Source organism: Rattus rattus, chromosome 5 (assembly GCF_011064425.1).
Source record: "Rattus rattus isolate New Zealand chromosome 5, Rrattus_CSIRO_v1, whole genome shotgun sequence".
NCBI lineage: Eukaryota > Metazoa > Chordata > Mammalia > Rodentia > Muridae > Rattus > Rattus rattus.
Genome location: NC_046158.1, coordinates 67488872 through 67505269, shown reverse-complemented (window position 1 = coordinate 67505269; position 16398 = coordinate 67488872). Strand labels below are relative to the sequence as shown.

The window sequence follows — 16398 nt, the reverse complement described above, 5'->3', positions numbered from 1 at the left end:
ACACTGAGACTAGGAGTGCAGAGGACATCAGGAGAGCACAGTCCCTGAAATCACGCGCTAGGACCGGGTGAGAGACCCTGAGGGCCGTGTCCGCCCCGAGACGCGCCAGCACCACGGCGGCAGTAGTGGCGACAGGAGACCGAGGGGCGGAGGGTGGGGCGGAGGGAGCGGGAGGGCGGGCCGGAGGGTGGCGGGAGGTGTGGCCGGCGGCGGTGGCGGGTGAGCCGCTGCAGCTGCCGCCGGCGTCTCAGGGGCTGCAGGCTGCAGGCGGACGCAACGCTGTGCGATTCTGAAGCCCAGCCACGCCAGGCCGCCGGGCCCTGGCCCCCAGCCGGCGTCGCCGCTCCTCGTCGCCTCGACGCCTGGCCCAACGCTTCGGCGCAGGACTACCAGTGCCCCGCAAGTTGCGAGCGCACTCTGCGCCTGGGGGAAACTTTACCCCGCGGCCGAGTCTCTGCCAGGTAGGATTCAACCACTGAGCCCCTCTGTGCGTACTGGTCTCGGGCACCGAGCGTTTCTGGGTAGATCCCGGACCAATGCGGGTCCCAGGACGCTCGGGGAAGCGGCCACCAAGTTCTGCTGCGACTCCCCTGGGGGCGGGTACAGCGCTGCACTTAGTGACCCATAGCATGCTCGGGTCACGGACTTCTCCCGGGTCAGGTGCAGCCATTCTGCGCCCGGCAATCTCCCGGGCTCAGGCAGTGAGGCGGCAGGTGGGACTCCCAGGTCTGGTGTGTTGCCTGGAGCTGTACCGAGAGTGAAGGGGTGCGCCCAGGTGACCCTCCGCACGGGCAGGTCACGACCGGGGACTCGGAGTCGGGCTTGGGCGCGGCGGATCGCCGATTGGGCTTGGGCACAGAGCGCTGGTCGTCTTCGTGGGACCCTGGTAGCGGGCCAGGAGAACGCTCCTAGATTTGCTCGAGCACCCGTATTATCATTCCCTGCGCGGGAAGGTGTTCAGCTCCGTGGATGTGGGGACCCAGGGGGCTCCCGGGCGAGTCCGGAGCTCTTTGCGGCCGGATGTGGGGTGTGGTGGCCGCGGGTTCCCAGCGTGGCTGGCCGAGGTGGGCGCGCGCGGGCTCCAGGTCCTGCTTGCGCTGGGGGAGTTGCCTCGCCAGGGGGAGCCCTTCCCCGGCCAGATAGGCTTCCCATACCAGCCTAGGAGCTTCACAGGCGGACTTTCTGAGCTCATGGAACCGCAGACGGACCAGAGCAAGGAGTGTGGGGTTTGTCTGGAGGAGCTCCCCACCTTGCCCCCAGAGAATCGGGCGGAGGGCCCCACTAAGAGACTGGTGTGCAATGATCAGACGGATCAGTGTCATGAGATGTGCTGCTGGCAAGGATGAGTGAACAATTTACACCCAGAAAAACAAAAGAAACTTTATGTGAACAGCAAGCCAGCATGCAGACAATGGAATAGAACATTAGTTGGGATTTACATGAAGTTACTGGAACTCAGCCCTTTCTGTAAAAGTGGCATCTTTTATCCTGGTCCCGGCCAGATCTCTGGGCGTGGTGGGCAGGATTTCTCCTCCTTCGGAGCATAGGTACACCGGGGGCATAGGAATTTCTATAGTTTCATGAAAAGGGTTACACTCCCCAGTCATCACGGAGAGCACACCATGCCCTGCGCCTGAAGTCCACATGCATCTATCTGATCGCGTCCCACATGCTGGTGAAAACTCGCCGTCCTTCCTGTCTGGACTCTCAGACTCCTGTATTGTGCTGGTGAAAAGAGACATGCTGACTGCCGTAGTCTGTGCAAAGTGTCATCTTTGTTGCGCGAAGGGCTATTCCTATGGAGGGCCCTTCCTCTGGAGGGACTGGTGCTTCCTCTTCTCTCTAAACTCCTCTCTGCTCTCCCAAGAGAGTACAGATGAGCTCACTAGAGACCGTGGTTTCACACCGACTGAAAGTTTTCATGTGTTTTTGTTAGGAATTCCTGCTCACCATCCAAACTACCCACACATGCCACCACATACACACTAAGGTGTCGGGAATGGGTCCCCAAGACACAGAGGAGGTCCTGCCTTCAGCCTGGGAAGAAGCCACGTGTGATTGGATGCAGCTAGTGTCCCGGTCCAGGACAAAGTTTCCATCAGACAGATCATCCTTTCAGCCTGACATCTGTCTGGAATGGCAAAGGGAAGGGTGGGGAGCCCTTGTCTCTGGGTTTGTCTTTAAGACATGCTAGAAGACAAAAGTGTGTTGTTTATTTTGGTTTTAATAACTCTGTGTGTGTGTGTGTGTGTGTGTGTGTGTGTGTGTGTGTGTGTGTGAAGCCTAGTTGGACAGCCCTGCCCACCTCTGGAACTTGGGTATTAGCATGTCCCCAACCCTAAGGCCTGCAGATTCTGGGTGCTGTCCCCACCCCAACCCCCACACCGAAGAGAATACAGAGGCTCTCCGCCTTCCAAACTGGCTCCTGTCTCTGGTCCTGTCTCTTGAACTCCAGGTAGATTCCCCAGTCTCTGACTTATCTATAATCCAAGCTGGGGTGCACTTCTTTGTCTCCTCTGTCCCCAAGTCCAAAATGCCAGTCAATCATTGAATCTCCAGGGACTTTTGAGGAAGCAGACCTCTGGACTTGCATGTAGGACAGACTGGTATGAATCCAGAAAGGACCCCTCCCCCAATCTTTTAGTAACTTCCATACCACAGCCTGGAAATAGTTCCCTACCACCTAAATGGCATGCCAGTGCTTTGGGCTTGGGGCTGGCTGGGTTTGGAGTCAGGGTATTAGAGGGATTTATGGGAAGGTCTGGTAGAGGAGAAAGGGCAGTTTTGAAATCCAGGCAGTTAGCTTATCATTGAGGCCTGGGATGAGCCCCTTCCCCAGTAGCCCTGCTTCCCTCTCTGTAAACAGCTCTGGGGATGGGTGGGCCTTGTGGCTTAAATCCAGGGAAGCCTTTTGGGGTCCTGGACAGCCAGGCTGATGCTGCCTCTAGTCTGGATGACTGGATGCTGGTTCTTCTCTAGGGTACCTGACCTCTTCTTGCTTAGTCTCTGATAGTAGAGCCCAGTGGATTCACCCCCAGTGGTAGTCATTCAGTTCGTGTGGATCAATCCAGCAGGTTGGGGTAGAGAGAAGGAAATGTCGTGCGAAAGCAGGCATCTTTGTTGGGATGCCTGTCTACCCACCATTCCATGGGAAGAGCCAGGGCCTGTGGCCGGATCACACATTTTAGCAACCCCTCCCTGTTGAGAGAGGTGCTCTACTGGCCCATTTCATCAGCCACCGAAAAGGGGAATCAGGGATACTTGTCTGACCTTAGCTGGGACCCCATAGAGAGAGTGCAGAACCCAGCACTTGGTCCTAGGGAACAGATGAGAGCAACTGATCAGCATCCCTGCAACCCGATGCTCTCAGGCGAACATGCCGGCCTGGGTTCCTCCTGCTACCAGAGCTGGCCTCGGACTAGTGCTGGTGCTCCATGGGATGGAGTGAGGCAGATCACAAGGGTTTTTTGTTCATTCGTTTGTCTTGTTTTTAACAAAGAAAGATGGAATGAGATGGTGAATCCCGGGTGTGCAGCTGACACAGACTTTTAGTAGGGCCCTAGACTTCTGGGTTGGATACACAGAAACAGGTTCACAAGCGCTGTGATGAGACATGATGAAGTAGAAAACTAGAGAGCCGGGAATTAGAAGGCTCGATCTGCCATAGATGAGGCTGTGTAACCTCAGCTAAGTCACTGCCCTTTCTGAGCCTCAGGCTCTCTGTTTAGAAAAATCACTGCATGGTGATTAGAGTACTTGGGTTTAAGTTCTGTCTACCTACTTGTCAATTACATGACCTTAGGTTCCCCACCTTCTGATGTTCTACATAATGGAATTAGCAGTCTCTCCCTTGAGCCCGCAGTGGCCCCACAGTGAGATGATCCAAGTGAAATACTTGACGCAGTATCCGACACAGCAAGCACGGTCATCTTCCCACTGTTGGTGTTTAGGGGTAGAAGGTTGTCAATGAGTTGGTCTTCTAATTGTTTTCTTCCTTTCCTGCCTCAGTGGGCAGCCCTGTCCCTGATGCAGGATACCAGTGATGTGTCTAGTCCCTCTGCCATTACCCACCAGTCCTTCCTTTCCTCCACTCTTCCTCCCACCCTAACTAGGTACCAAGCCCACCCGTGCTGATAAGAAGCTGGCCTGGTAAACAGCTTCCAAAAATCACCCCAGCCATGGGCTCTTCTGAAGCACATTGGACTTTCAGATAAATGCTCTTGGGATCTGTGGGTTGCACTTCCCTCAGCTGATCCAGATTCCTCTTCTGATGTGGGCTGGGCCAGGTCTGAGGTCTGTGAAGTGGGGCTATGTCCACTGTCTGGGCTGGGGCAGCTTCTGCAAACTGCTTAGGAGGGGACAGTTCAGACTGCACCTGCCTCTTCCCCAGGAAGACTGTTGTTCAAGTCCATCTTGACTGTGATATCTGCATGGTATAGACACATGAGGCTGTTCCATGTGTCAGGGCTGGACTACAGGCTGTCCTCATCTCCTGTCTCGGGGGGGGGGAGCTTTAGTTATTGTTCCCATTTTATAGGTAGAAGAATAAGGCTCTGAGATAGTGGGGTCAGCAGTGGGGCTTGGGTTTGAGGTTAGCTCATCTTGGCTCTTCATCCTGTGTGCTCAGTCACTGTGCCGTGCTTCCCGTGAACCCCAGAAGGCTCTTTGAAATTGGGCCAACCCCCTAACATGCAAAAACTCACACACAGAGACACACACACACATACACACAAACACACACATGCACATGCACACACACATACATGCACACATGCACATGCACACACACATGCACACATGCACACATGCGCACATGCACACATACACATGCACACACATGCACACACGCACACATGCACATGCACACATGCACACACACATGCACTCACACATGCACTCACACATACATGCACACACACACATGCACACACACGCACACAGGCACACACACATGCACACACACACACACACACACATGCACACACACATGCACAACATGCACACAACATGCACACACACATGCACACAAACACACACACGCACACTTTTGACCACTCTTGCTCAGCCACCTTCTGAGACTCCCTCTTTTATCTTGCATCTATCACTCAGCCATCTCTGGGGACAGGTGGGTTAAGAAGTTTGGAGACATAGTTGCTCACAGGAGGGGAACAATCTAAGGAAAACACACAGGCTATAACAAGAAGAGGTGTGTTGCTGTCCTGGATCTGCAATTAGTATGACGTGTGGTGTGGTCTCCTATTCTTTATCTGTGGAAATCAGAATGATGGCCCCAGCGTCCTGTTAGGCCTAGTGACGGCGAACCTCTGCGCCTGAGCACTTTAGATTCCCTGCTTGCTCATCTGCTCAGCCTGGCTTCCATCTCTGCTTTTGTGTGGTGCTTCAGAAAGTAACCCTGGTTATGTCTATGTCTGCTCTTCTAAACCGTGTAGATGGCACTGAAGTCACTACAGGAGGAGACGAGAACGGTGGGGATGCCAGCAGGCACTCCATGCATCAGCAGGAGGTGTTGCATACCACTCAGCTCTGGGACATTGGCTGGATCTGTTACCTGGTCCTAACCAGCCACAAGGGCAGCTGGGACCACAGGAAACTCCAGCCTGGTGTTGGCATTTGCAGCAGAGTACTGAGAGGAACATTCAAGGCTCCTTTGGGATGACTGGGTCATCAGCCCTTCAAACATGAGGCTTATCCCTAACTCACCCCGATAGGACTCAGTCTGTACATGGGGACATTATTTTAGGTGATCATGTTGGTCTTGTGACACACTGCATGTGGCGGGACCAAAGGGGCTGACAAGTGGTGCATAGCAAACACACTCAGCCATTTCTTGACTTTCCACCCAGTACTCTGTGGCCTCCTTTGGCTTGCTGAAACTTATTGCTTTGAGAACTTTCCAGAATTGTCTCCAAGTTCTTCCAGTAATCACTTCTGGCCCTATCTCCTCCCATTCTCTCATAAGGTGACTCTTCTGTGTTCATCTCTGTGGGAGTGAGGAGTCAGAGGGCCAAGGGTGCTGGACTCATCTTGAAGTCTGGAGAGAAGGGTAGGGGTGTGGAAGGAGACAGTCTAGTTTGAGATACACAGTGTGAGCTAGAATGTGAGGCCATGTGCCTTATTAAAAACAGAAGGGGCAGCCCCAGCAGAACAGCTAGATACCGTCCAACATAGGAACAGATTCTGGCTATTGGTGAAAGGTTCCAATTCCTGCCCACCCTGAGCCCCCATTAGCTCAGAACTGAGCTCTCTCCCCCCACCCTCTTTCTCGATGAACTAACAGAGCTTCGGTCGGTTGAGAGTGGGAGATAGATTTGGAGTGAACTAGCCCTTTCATGGAACCTGAGCCCAGAGATACTCCTAGGAATGGCTTCCTGCCACCCACCCCACCCCAACATGGCCATCTCTACTGCTGAGACAGATTGCTTTCAGCCTGGCCGTGTGTGCACAGCCTCCTGGGAAGCAGGCTAGGCCACCTGCTTCCTGACATTCAGGGACCCTGCCAGTGGAGCGGGCTCTGCTCGTGGCTGTGGCTTCAAGCAGGTTTAGCAGGCACCCGTGGGAATGAGCAGAGTGAGGCGCTGGCTCACAGAGTGCCCCTGTGGTCCCCACATGGAATGACTGAGGGCTGAACGTAAGCAGCAGAAGAAAGGCCATCCCTGGCTCCAACCCAGGGAAGCTAAAGGGCTCAAACACCCAGGTCCTCACCCTGACGCAAGAATCAGAGGAGGCAACTTGTCCTAGGGGATAGGGACAGGCATGTCTAAGCACAGCCACCTGCTTGTGTTCAAGTCCGCAGCCAGGCTGGCAGCCATGACAGATAATTGGCCTTTACCAAATCTCTTCAGTTGTAGTGACTTCCTACACACTATTCCACACTTGGCATGCACTCACTTACCCTGTATCGGCCTGCCTTGCTTTAGTTGTGTTTTTCCAACAACATATCTCCAATCAAGGATTTGAGGGCCAATCCTTTATGCACAAGAAAGAAGTGAATTGCCCTCCATGGGCTGCTGCACCCAGTCCTTTGAGGATTCTGTAAGCAACTGCATAAAACACTTCAGCTATTCCACCAGTCAGGGGAAGCTCGCTTGTTAGTCACCAGTGTTAGTGTCATTCATACAAGGATGCTCTCAGAGACTCCGGCTCCGGGATACTTCCAGCCTGCCTGCTGGCCAAGAGGTACTGCTGAATACCCAAGGGAGGATGACCAGAGAGAACAGCCCCTCTCAGCAAAGCCCCAGGAGCCCTTGCTGGCACACAGGGTTGGGAGCAGGGGTGGATTGGAAGCACAGCTCACCTGTCTGAGGTAGAGGCATGGATTTGCGATGGATTCGGTTAGCTGCATGGCTGGCCACCTGCTCATTCTTTCCCTGCCAAGGGACTGAGGCATCACGTACACCTCACCAGGTAACCAACTCTTGGGCCTTCTGCCTCTCGTGGTTTTCTGCCTTTCTCCAAGCTCTGCCTGTTCGCTGACCATATTGACTTGGTCCCCACAAATATTATATTTGCTTTTCCATCTCCTGGGGTCCAGGGGCCTGGGCTTGGCAGGATCTAGAAGACCATCTGCTCCAAGCCCCACGCCCTCTGCCTTGTGAACTGGATTCAACAGGTGAAGGTGGGGGGCTCTTTTTCACTGTCTTTCCAGACTCCTCCAGACTGTGTTGTTGGTCTTCAAAGGGCTTTCTGTTGTTGTTTGATGATTTTTTTCCGGAGGTGTCTTGCTGAGAAAGCCAGCTGCTAAGCCAGGGCAAGCAGTAGGCTCTGAGGCCCTGCCTACCTATGCTGTGAGAGAGCAGGGCCTGGCCAGAGAAGGTTGCTTGGTGTTGTTGATGCACCAGATCTGCAGCATAGGCTGAGCTTCCAGAGGGACTGGGGGCTGGGGGCCTTCCCTCCTCTGTGTCTAAAGACTTGTAACATAAAGGGGGCCAGGCTCTGAGCCTGGGTCCCTGGCAGACTTGAGAATGTATCATCATCACAAAGTGAATGAAGAGTTAGACTAGACTGTAGCTCATACTGAGCCAGCAAATGGCTGTTGGTTACCTTTTGTTATAGAGTGCACTGCCTCCAAGCCTTGGGTTCTCCTTCTATTTGACTTTATTTGGCTCAGGCAAACTCTTGTATACTCTGTGGGCGTGTGTGTGTGTGTGTGTGTGTGTGTGTGTGTGTGTGTGTGTACATGCACATACAGGTGTATGCGTACATATGTGCATTCAGATCAGAGATCAATGTTCGGTGTCTTCCTCTGTTGATCTCCATTTTATTTTTTGAGACAGGGTTTCAAAAGAGACTGAATCAGGCACTCACAGATTTGACTAGACTATGGAACCATTGAGGCCCAGTGGATCCTACAATCTTCCCTCTGTCCAGGGTAAAGGTATGCAGCACACGTCCAGCTTCTTTGTGGGTACTAGAGATCTGAACTGGCATAGCAGGCACAGGACTGGCTAGGCCATCTTCCAGTCCTACTGTGAGCGTCTGATGTCTCATCCTCATAGGAGAAATGAGTTCTGGTGAGTCTTGGGATGTCTTCCAACCCCAGAGCCCCTAGGTTCGTCTTAGAATATTGAAATGAGGGAGAACAGACTGAGCTGAGCATTTCTTGGAGGAACGCACTCAGGAAGGACACCATGGTTGGTGGAAGCAGGGTGTTGTTTAAATAAACCGAGAGGGATACGTTTCTTTTCAATAGCCGGAATACGTACGTGTGTGTGTGTGTGTGTGTGTGTGTGTGTGTGTGTGTGTGTGTGTATTCCTCCCTTTTGTTTGATAATCATGACTTTTTAAGATGGTTTGAAGAGGACAAGCAACTGATGATCGCCACATAATAAGCTCAAATAAAAATAATCTTTTAAGAGAGTGGTTGCTATGCAATTGAATTTAAATAATGAGTATTTTTGTTTCCAAGTAGCCCAACTACTTGTAAAGATCTATTCAAACCTGTTGGAGTGTGTGTGTGTGTGTGTGTGTGTGTGTGTGTGAATGAAGGCCTTAGTGGTGAGAACTTCTCTCTGGAAAACAGTATTAGCAGTTACAATATCACCAGACAAAGTTGTATGTGTGTGTTCACACATATCTTTGGGTGAGCAGCATATGGATTCCCATGAAGAACTTCTAGGAGGAAGTGTTCTAAAAGCTGCTGGAACGTTCCCCTGTGTTCCGATGGGGCTGTGAGCGACTGAGGCTGATATCAGCTTTGCAGTCCCACAGGTTGGGATCAAACTCTAGCCCTGGTCAGTTGTGTGACTGTGGGTGAGTTATATAGTCCATTGAAGCCTCAGCTTAAGGGTGGGGACAGCAAGACCAAATCAAGTGCTCTGGCCCTTCCCCACGCGCCTGCACAGAAACAGTAGTCTTGCTGAGGACAAACTGGGCCCACACACAATGTCCTGTGCTGCCCAGCAGTCATGTTATGATGGGTTTTATACATGTTTTACAGAATGGAGAGCTAAGGTGCATAAGTTATGTGTTTGGTAGATGGCCAAGTAAGGGAAAGGAGGTGTGAGGTTTGTCTGAACCCCTACAAACTTGGGCATGTTCCACATTAAGGTGTTACAGCTTGGTCTGCACTCTTTCCCACACGTTGTTGGGAATGTTTGCTACGTGGCACTATTTTTGGACACTATGGAGCCTTTAAGGGCTGGGGACTGGGTAGTGGAGGAGGGTTGTGAGGGGTGGGGTTTTGGAAGCGGCACCCATGTCTAGTTCTTGCCGCATTCTCTCCTGTAGCCACTACACACTATAGCAGCATTGGATGAGCTGCTCTTCCGTGCTCACCCTCACCGCTACTGCCTCACCGCCATGTACCCAAAGTCTTTGAAAGCACAACTCAGAGTAAGCTCACCTTCCTGAAGGTTGTCTTTGTTGTGTCTTAGGACAAAGGTCCTAATGTGTATGGGGATGCTCGCCTGGGTCTGTTGATGAACAGTAGCTGCCTCCTGTAGGTGCTCCCTCATCCGCTGTGCACTGAGGACTTGAGTCTGTGGGTGAGGACCACCGACCAGCTGCCTGTGCACAGCATCCTTCCCACCCTCACATGCACTTCAGCCTGCTCTAGGTCCTTGTCTCCAGCTAGGCGGGGGCTCTACGAAAGCTTACCCCAGTTGATGTCCCCAGACCCCATCTTCAGTGCACCCAAGAACCCAGAAGGCTTCTGTACCATGTGGGTAACTGGGACTGGGCATTGCTAACACGGCAGCCCCTCCTACGCTGATCTCCACCCCTGCCTTTACAAATCCTCATGTGGCTGTGGCTCTCTCCCCGGTGTCCTGGCTGATGACACTGTTAGGCCAAGCAGGCTTACCTGGTGAGCTTTCCCACCTTGCCCTGGCAGAGGGTTGCTTCCCCCTACCCTTTCTTCCCAGGGCTGCCTGGTCCCCATTGATTAAGTTACCATTGACTACCTCGAGGCAGTTCATACAAAGCAGTCTCTCTCCATGACTGGCCATCATGCACATCTGGAATCTCCCCTCCTGTTGGTTACCAGGCTGTCAGCAGCAGCAGCCTGACCCCTCCAGAGCCCAGGAACTGGTGATGCAGGTCTAAGTACTGTGTGTTTGTGAGTGTTCCCTGCGCCTGCGCCTTAGGGCAATACCAAGAGTTATGTCTCAGACAGATAGTGCTTTCTCTCACTGTGGTGAACAGTGAACACCGTGACCCAAAGCAAGCTACAGGAAGAAAGGGTTTGTTTGGCTTACATGTCCACATCACAGTCCATCTCAAGGGAAGTCGGGGTAGGAACGCAACACAGGAACTGAAATACAGACCCTAGAGGAAGGCTGCTTACTGACCAGGTTAGGTGCAACAACCTTTCTTATACCTCCAGAGAGGTATAGGGGAGGCATTGCCCATCATCTACGTTAGTCATTAATCAAGAAAACGCCCCACAGACTTGTCCTCAGGCCGTAATGAGGGGCCCTCTTTCCTGAGTGGAGGCTCCTCTTCCTTAGATTGTGCTAAGTTAACAAAAGACTAACCAGCAGCGGTTGCGCCATAGATAAAGGCCCTTGATGGTGGGAACAGGTGGTAGCCACACCTTCCCTGCTGGTTTGCAGTGGCTACGCTTAGCCCTGTTGTCTCTGGCTGGTGTGATTCCCTTGCTTTAGGGACAGTTAAGAGACAGGTGTGGTGGCCAGGAAGACAGAGTAGCTGAGCCCAGCATAACAATAAGGACTCCTTTGAGCAGCCTCCAGCCCTCCAACATTTGAGGCCTGGTGATACGGTGTGACCAGAGCTGGGACTCTCTTACACCTGGAGCTGCCCCTCTGTCCTACAACTCAGTAGAAGGCTTTGGGTGGGCGCTCCCAGTGTAGGTAAGAGCATCCAGCAGCTCTGAGGAGAGGACTCTCCTTTTTAACTCAATCCCCAGGCTCAGGACCAGCCTCTGAAGGGCAGGCTGCAGAGGCTGGAGAGGTTTCTGGTTGTTTTTCTGTTTGTTTTCCTTGTTTGATCTCTTCCATGGAGGGTGGGGGAGGGGAGGATGTGAGAAGGAGCGTCTGACCTGGCTGAGGGGAGAAAATGAGATAGCTTGGGTTTCATTTGCAGCCGGGCCGCACTGTGTGAGCTTGTCTGCAAAGCTTAATAAAGACAGGAAGCCCGAGACAGCAGAGGTCTCCTGAGCTGTGCAGAAACACCTCCTACAGTCTCCTCCGGTGGGCTACCTCCTCTTCAGGCTTGTGTGCATTAGCGCCTCGCAAAAGGGCAATTTTCAGCGATGTTGGATTCCCAATCTCAGCCGCATTAGTGAAAATCTCTTTCTTAAAGCCCAGGATCAGCAGGAGAAGGAGGCGGGTCTGCTCTGGGCCTGGCCCTGTCTGCTTGGAGAGTCTAGTCACCAGCCAGCCTGGGCTGACACTTGCTGTTTATTGCTTAGCAGGGAAGAGGTGAGCCGTGGGATTAGGGGGAGTGAAATGGGGCTACCAGTTTATCTGTGGCTTTTCCAGGGGCTCCCAGTTGACCAGGAGAAACTCCACGGGGTGGGACGGAATGGGACGACAGCCCTGGATTAGAAGTTGGAGTGTGGTATCAAGTTCTAGCTTTACCACAGCCTTTCTGGGTAACCTTAGGCAAGGCTCTAGACCTCTCTGGACCTGTTTGCCATACGTAAAAACCTGGGGTGGGATAATTAACCAAAACCAACCAGCCAACCACAAGGAAACTATACCACAGCAGAGACAAATGATTGGGGCCAGGCTTGGTTTTGTTCTTTCTCTGTTTCTCTGCTAGCCACTCCAGGTTCAAGAGGGCGGAACTGAGGGAGAAACCAGGCTTTGGGGATCAAAGCTGACCAGCAGGACCAGCATGCTGTAACAGTACCTGGCAGGCATGCATATGTTTGTTCTCAAATGTCAGTGCTGATCGATTAGTAGGGTCTGCCTTGAGTCCTATGGTGGGTAGATGGGGCTGTTTGATCCAGGCACAGCAGGATGGATTGCCAAGATCAATTATTGATGTCTGGCAAGATTAGAAAAAGAAAATAGGATGACAGGACCATGGATGTCCTGGGTACAGCCTAGGACCTGGGAAAGCTGTCACTAGTTATGTGGCCATGTGACCTAAGGACTGCATTTAGCTAAGCTGCACATATAATCATCCGTGGATGTCTTCATTGTCCAGCCATATAAGACTGCACATCAGAATGTAGAGTCTGCTCAGGTGATCTGAATGCAGTTCACCTGAGCGGAGCAATGCTAAACACAGCAGCCAGAAGCTTTGTAGGCTTCACTCACTCATCAGTACTTAGTGTACTTACTTTGAGGTGCTATGTGGATCTGTGAGGCATCCATGAATCCCACTGGCACAGGAACTGTGGCCTGCAGTCCAGGTGCCTGGCTGTTTAGAATAAGAAACTGACTTGACTTTAATGTGGTGGCTTTGGATGAGAATAGCCCCAGTAGGTTCATGTGTTTGAATAATTCGTCCCTACTTAGTGGAACTGTTTGGGAGGGATTAGTAGGTGCGGCTTTGATGGAGGTGTGTCACTTGGGGTAGATCTGCCCCTTGGCTTTACTTCCTGTTTGTGGATCAGGATGGGAACTCTCGGCTACTGCTCCAGCACCATACCTGCCTGCCTGCCTGCTGCCATGCTCCCCACCGTGACGGTCGTGGACTCCTATCCCACTAGAGCTGTAAGCCCCAAAGAAGTTCTTCCTTCTGTAGGTGGTGTTTTATCACAGACTAGAAAAGTGACTAAGATAAAGTACTGTGAACTAAAACTCAGTTATTTGTGTCTTGTGAGCACGTGCATATGTACTTTGAAGGACAGCTGTGGAAATGGCTGTCTGGTTAGCTTCACGAACAGGAACTCAGCCAGGAATCCAAGCAGGAGCATCTTCTGAGGTCACCCTCATCAGCCATGACTGTCTCCTGTGGTCTCTTGTGTGTCTTTGGACCAGTGATCTTAATCACCTAGAGAGACATCTTTCAGTATTTCGGCTCAACTTTTTCCTTTCTTCCTTGTGGATAAAGGGGAAGACAGGATGGGTGTTCATGAGAAGTGAAGAAGTGGAGAGAATGGAGCCCTTCCTTTTGAGGCAGGGGAATTGCTTTTTTTTTTTTTTTTTTTTTTTTTTTTTGAGACACAGTGTTTACCAAATAATTTTGCCTGATCCCACAGGGGTCTGGAAACCAAGGAAAATGTATTTGAATAAACAAACAAACAAACAAACAAATGTTAATGTTAGGTGTGTTGCTGCCGAATCTGGTGATAGCTCCATTTTGACAAGATGTGTGTCCTTCCCTACCCCTCCTCTCCTTCTTTTGCAGACTCCAGTCCAGTTTGGTTTGATACATCTCACAAGTTACTTCCCTCAAAACCTCATTCCACATGTATTTAGCCAGCACTGACCCAGCACATGAGGCACTTTCGCAAGAATTAGTATGTTAGGAGTCTCCCATGACTGTAAAACACCCCATGAAGCTGGAGAGTCAGCAAAGAAAGGCTGATGTTAGAAAACACCTAGGGCTCAGAGCCCCTTTATTTTAAAGATAAGGGGATGTGGTTCAGAGAGGCGTGGTGAGTTGGCCAAGTGAGTTAGAGACACAGCCATGACCCCTGGCGTTCCTGGGCCGCAGGCTTCCCAGCATGCTGAGACATTTGTTGGCTGAAGTGCCCCTTGCTGTGTGATGACCAGTCCCACATCAAGTTTTGAGGTGATGTTACAGACGGAGCAGGTTAGGGGTCACCTCTGTGTGTGCACTGTCCTCAGATGATGGGAAGGGCAGAAATAGAGACCCAGTGCCTGCCCCCAGATGGTGAGGCTACACATGTGAGTTCAATTCCAGGCTGGCGCGACTCAAGCTTGGCTCTCCGCATCCTCTGTGCTTGGGGAGTGGGTGGGGACACCGTCTTCTGCAAGCCTGACCCTGGCAGTCCCACAGATGTGTTTATTTCTTCCTTCTCCACTTGGGAGGCAGGCAGCAGGCCTCTGTCAGGGCAGGGAGAGGCAGGCTCTGGGGCTGATGCCTGGGGCTCAGACGTAGCTCTCCGTGTGGACCTCAGGCTACCTGCTGTGTTCACTGTGGGGACTGAAACCATCCTTTCTCATGGAAGGACATGGGCCTCAATGCCTTAGTCAATTCCTGAGGGCTTAGGAAAGACCCCGATGGGGGAGCAAACTGCCTGCCTTAGCTCTTCACTTGAGGATGTTCAGAAAGGAGCATGTGTGACTCTGGAGTTGAAATTTCTGTTTACCCTTCTTCTTTCTGTGATTATCAGGATCATATAGATACTTGTGCTGAGATAGCATTTTGCCTGTGCCTCTTGCTGTATTTATTTCCCCTGGGCAGGGTGTGTGTGTGTGTGTGTGTGTGTGTGTGTGTGTGTGTGTGTGTGTGTGCTGTTAATTACAGTTTATGAGAGGCCATTGTTTTGGATTGAGCTCTACAAGGCCCCAGCAGGCCACCCAAAATGGAAGCAGGCAAGCTAAAAAGTTCCAAATAACTAAATTAAAACCTGAGGTCTGGGTAAATGGCTCAGTGGGATAGGGTACTTGCCATTAATCCCAACAACCCAGCATGGTTCCCAGAATCCACATGGTAAAAGCAGAGAATTGACTCTCCAAACTGAAGATCATAAATGCCATGCTCACCTGTGAACACACAACCGCAACATGTACACGCACATGTGCATGTGCGCGCACACACACACACACACCTATCACACATCACATATCACTAGTGCACATGCACACATGCACCATAAATAAATGTAATAAAAGCATTGAAACTTCAGCAGTTTATTGGTAAGAGCTTACCTTCTGAGGAGCCAGGTAGAAGGTGATAGCCACCTCACAGGTAGGCCATCACTGCCTAAAGTGGTAAGAAGTCCCCTGTGCCTAAACTCATATCAAGAAAGTAAGTTTAGAGGCTGAAAAGATGGCTCAGCAGTTAAGAGCACTGACTGCTCTTCCAGAGGAACCAGGTTCAAATCCCAGCACCCACATGGCAGCTCACAATTGTCGATAACTCCAAGGTCTGACGCCCTCATACAGACACATGCAGGGAAAACACCAAGGCACAAAAAATAAGAATACATAATATATTTTAAAAAACCTGTCTTACCTGACTTTTGATCCTTATTTTTTGCTTTGTCAATCTTTTATTTTTTAGATTTCATAAATTACTTTAAGTGTGTGTGTGTGTGTGTGTGTGTGTGTGTGTGTGTGTGTGTGTGTGTGTGTGTGTGTGTGTGTGTGGTGTGTGTGTGTGTGTGTGTGTGTGTGTGTGTGTGTGTGTGTGTGTGTGTGTGTGTGTGTGTGTGTGTGTGTGTGTGTGTGTGTGTGTGGTTGTGTGTGGTGTGTGTGTGTGTGTGTGTGTGTGTGTGTGTGTGTGTGTGTGGTGTGTGTGTGTGTGTGTGTGTGTGTGTGTGTGTGTGTGTGTGTGTGTGTGTGTGTGTGTGTGTGTGTGTGGTGTGTGTGTGTGTGTGTGTGTGTGTGTGTGTGTGTGTGTGTGTGTGTGTGTGTGTGTGTGTGTCTGTGTATCTGTAGTGTGTGTGTGTCTGTGTGTCTGTGTGTGTCTGTGTGGTTATGTACATGTGAGAATAGTGTCCAAAGACACCAGAAGGGGGCACTAGAGACTCTGGAGGTAGAGTTCCAGGAGCCCTGAGGTACCTGGTGCCAGTGCTGGAACCGGAACTTGATTCCTCTGCAAGAGAACTTCCTGCCCTTAAGAGACAAGCCATCTCCCTAGTCCCTGCATCCCCAGTCCTTGCTGCTCAGGAAGCCCAATTCATGAAACGCTGATGAAGCCACGTACTCTGCTCACTGCTATGAGAAATACCTGACAGAAGCAACTCGAGGGGAGAAAGGTTTACTCTTAGCTCTTGGTCTAAGAGAGGGCATCATGGTTGTCAAATCCTAGCATTAGGAGCTCAAGGAAGAT

General features: G+C 51.5%; 1 protein-coding gene across 1 annotated transcript in view; it reads left to right on the top strand.

The window, feature by feature from the left end:
* The first annotated feature begins 223 nt into the window (after nucleotides 1-223).
* Nucleotides 224-16398, top strand: part of Tspan18 (tetraspanin 18) — a 132827-nt gene continuing 116652 nt past the window's right edge. The window contains exon 1 of the mRNA XM_032903759.1: nucleotides 224-461. The gene's annotated coding sequence lies outside the window, so the exon portion shown is untranslated. The remainder of the gene's footprint in view (nucleotides 462-16398) is intronic.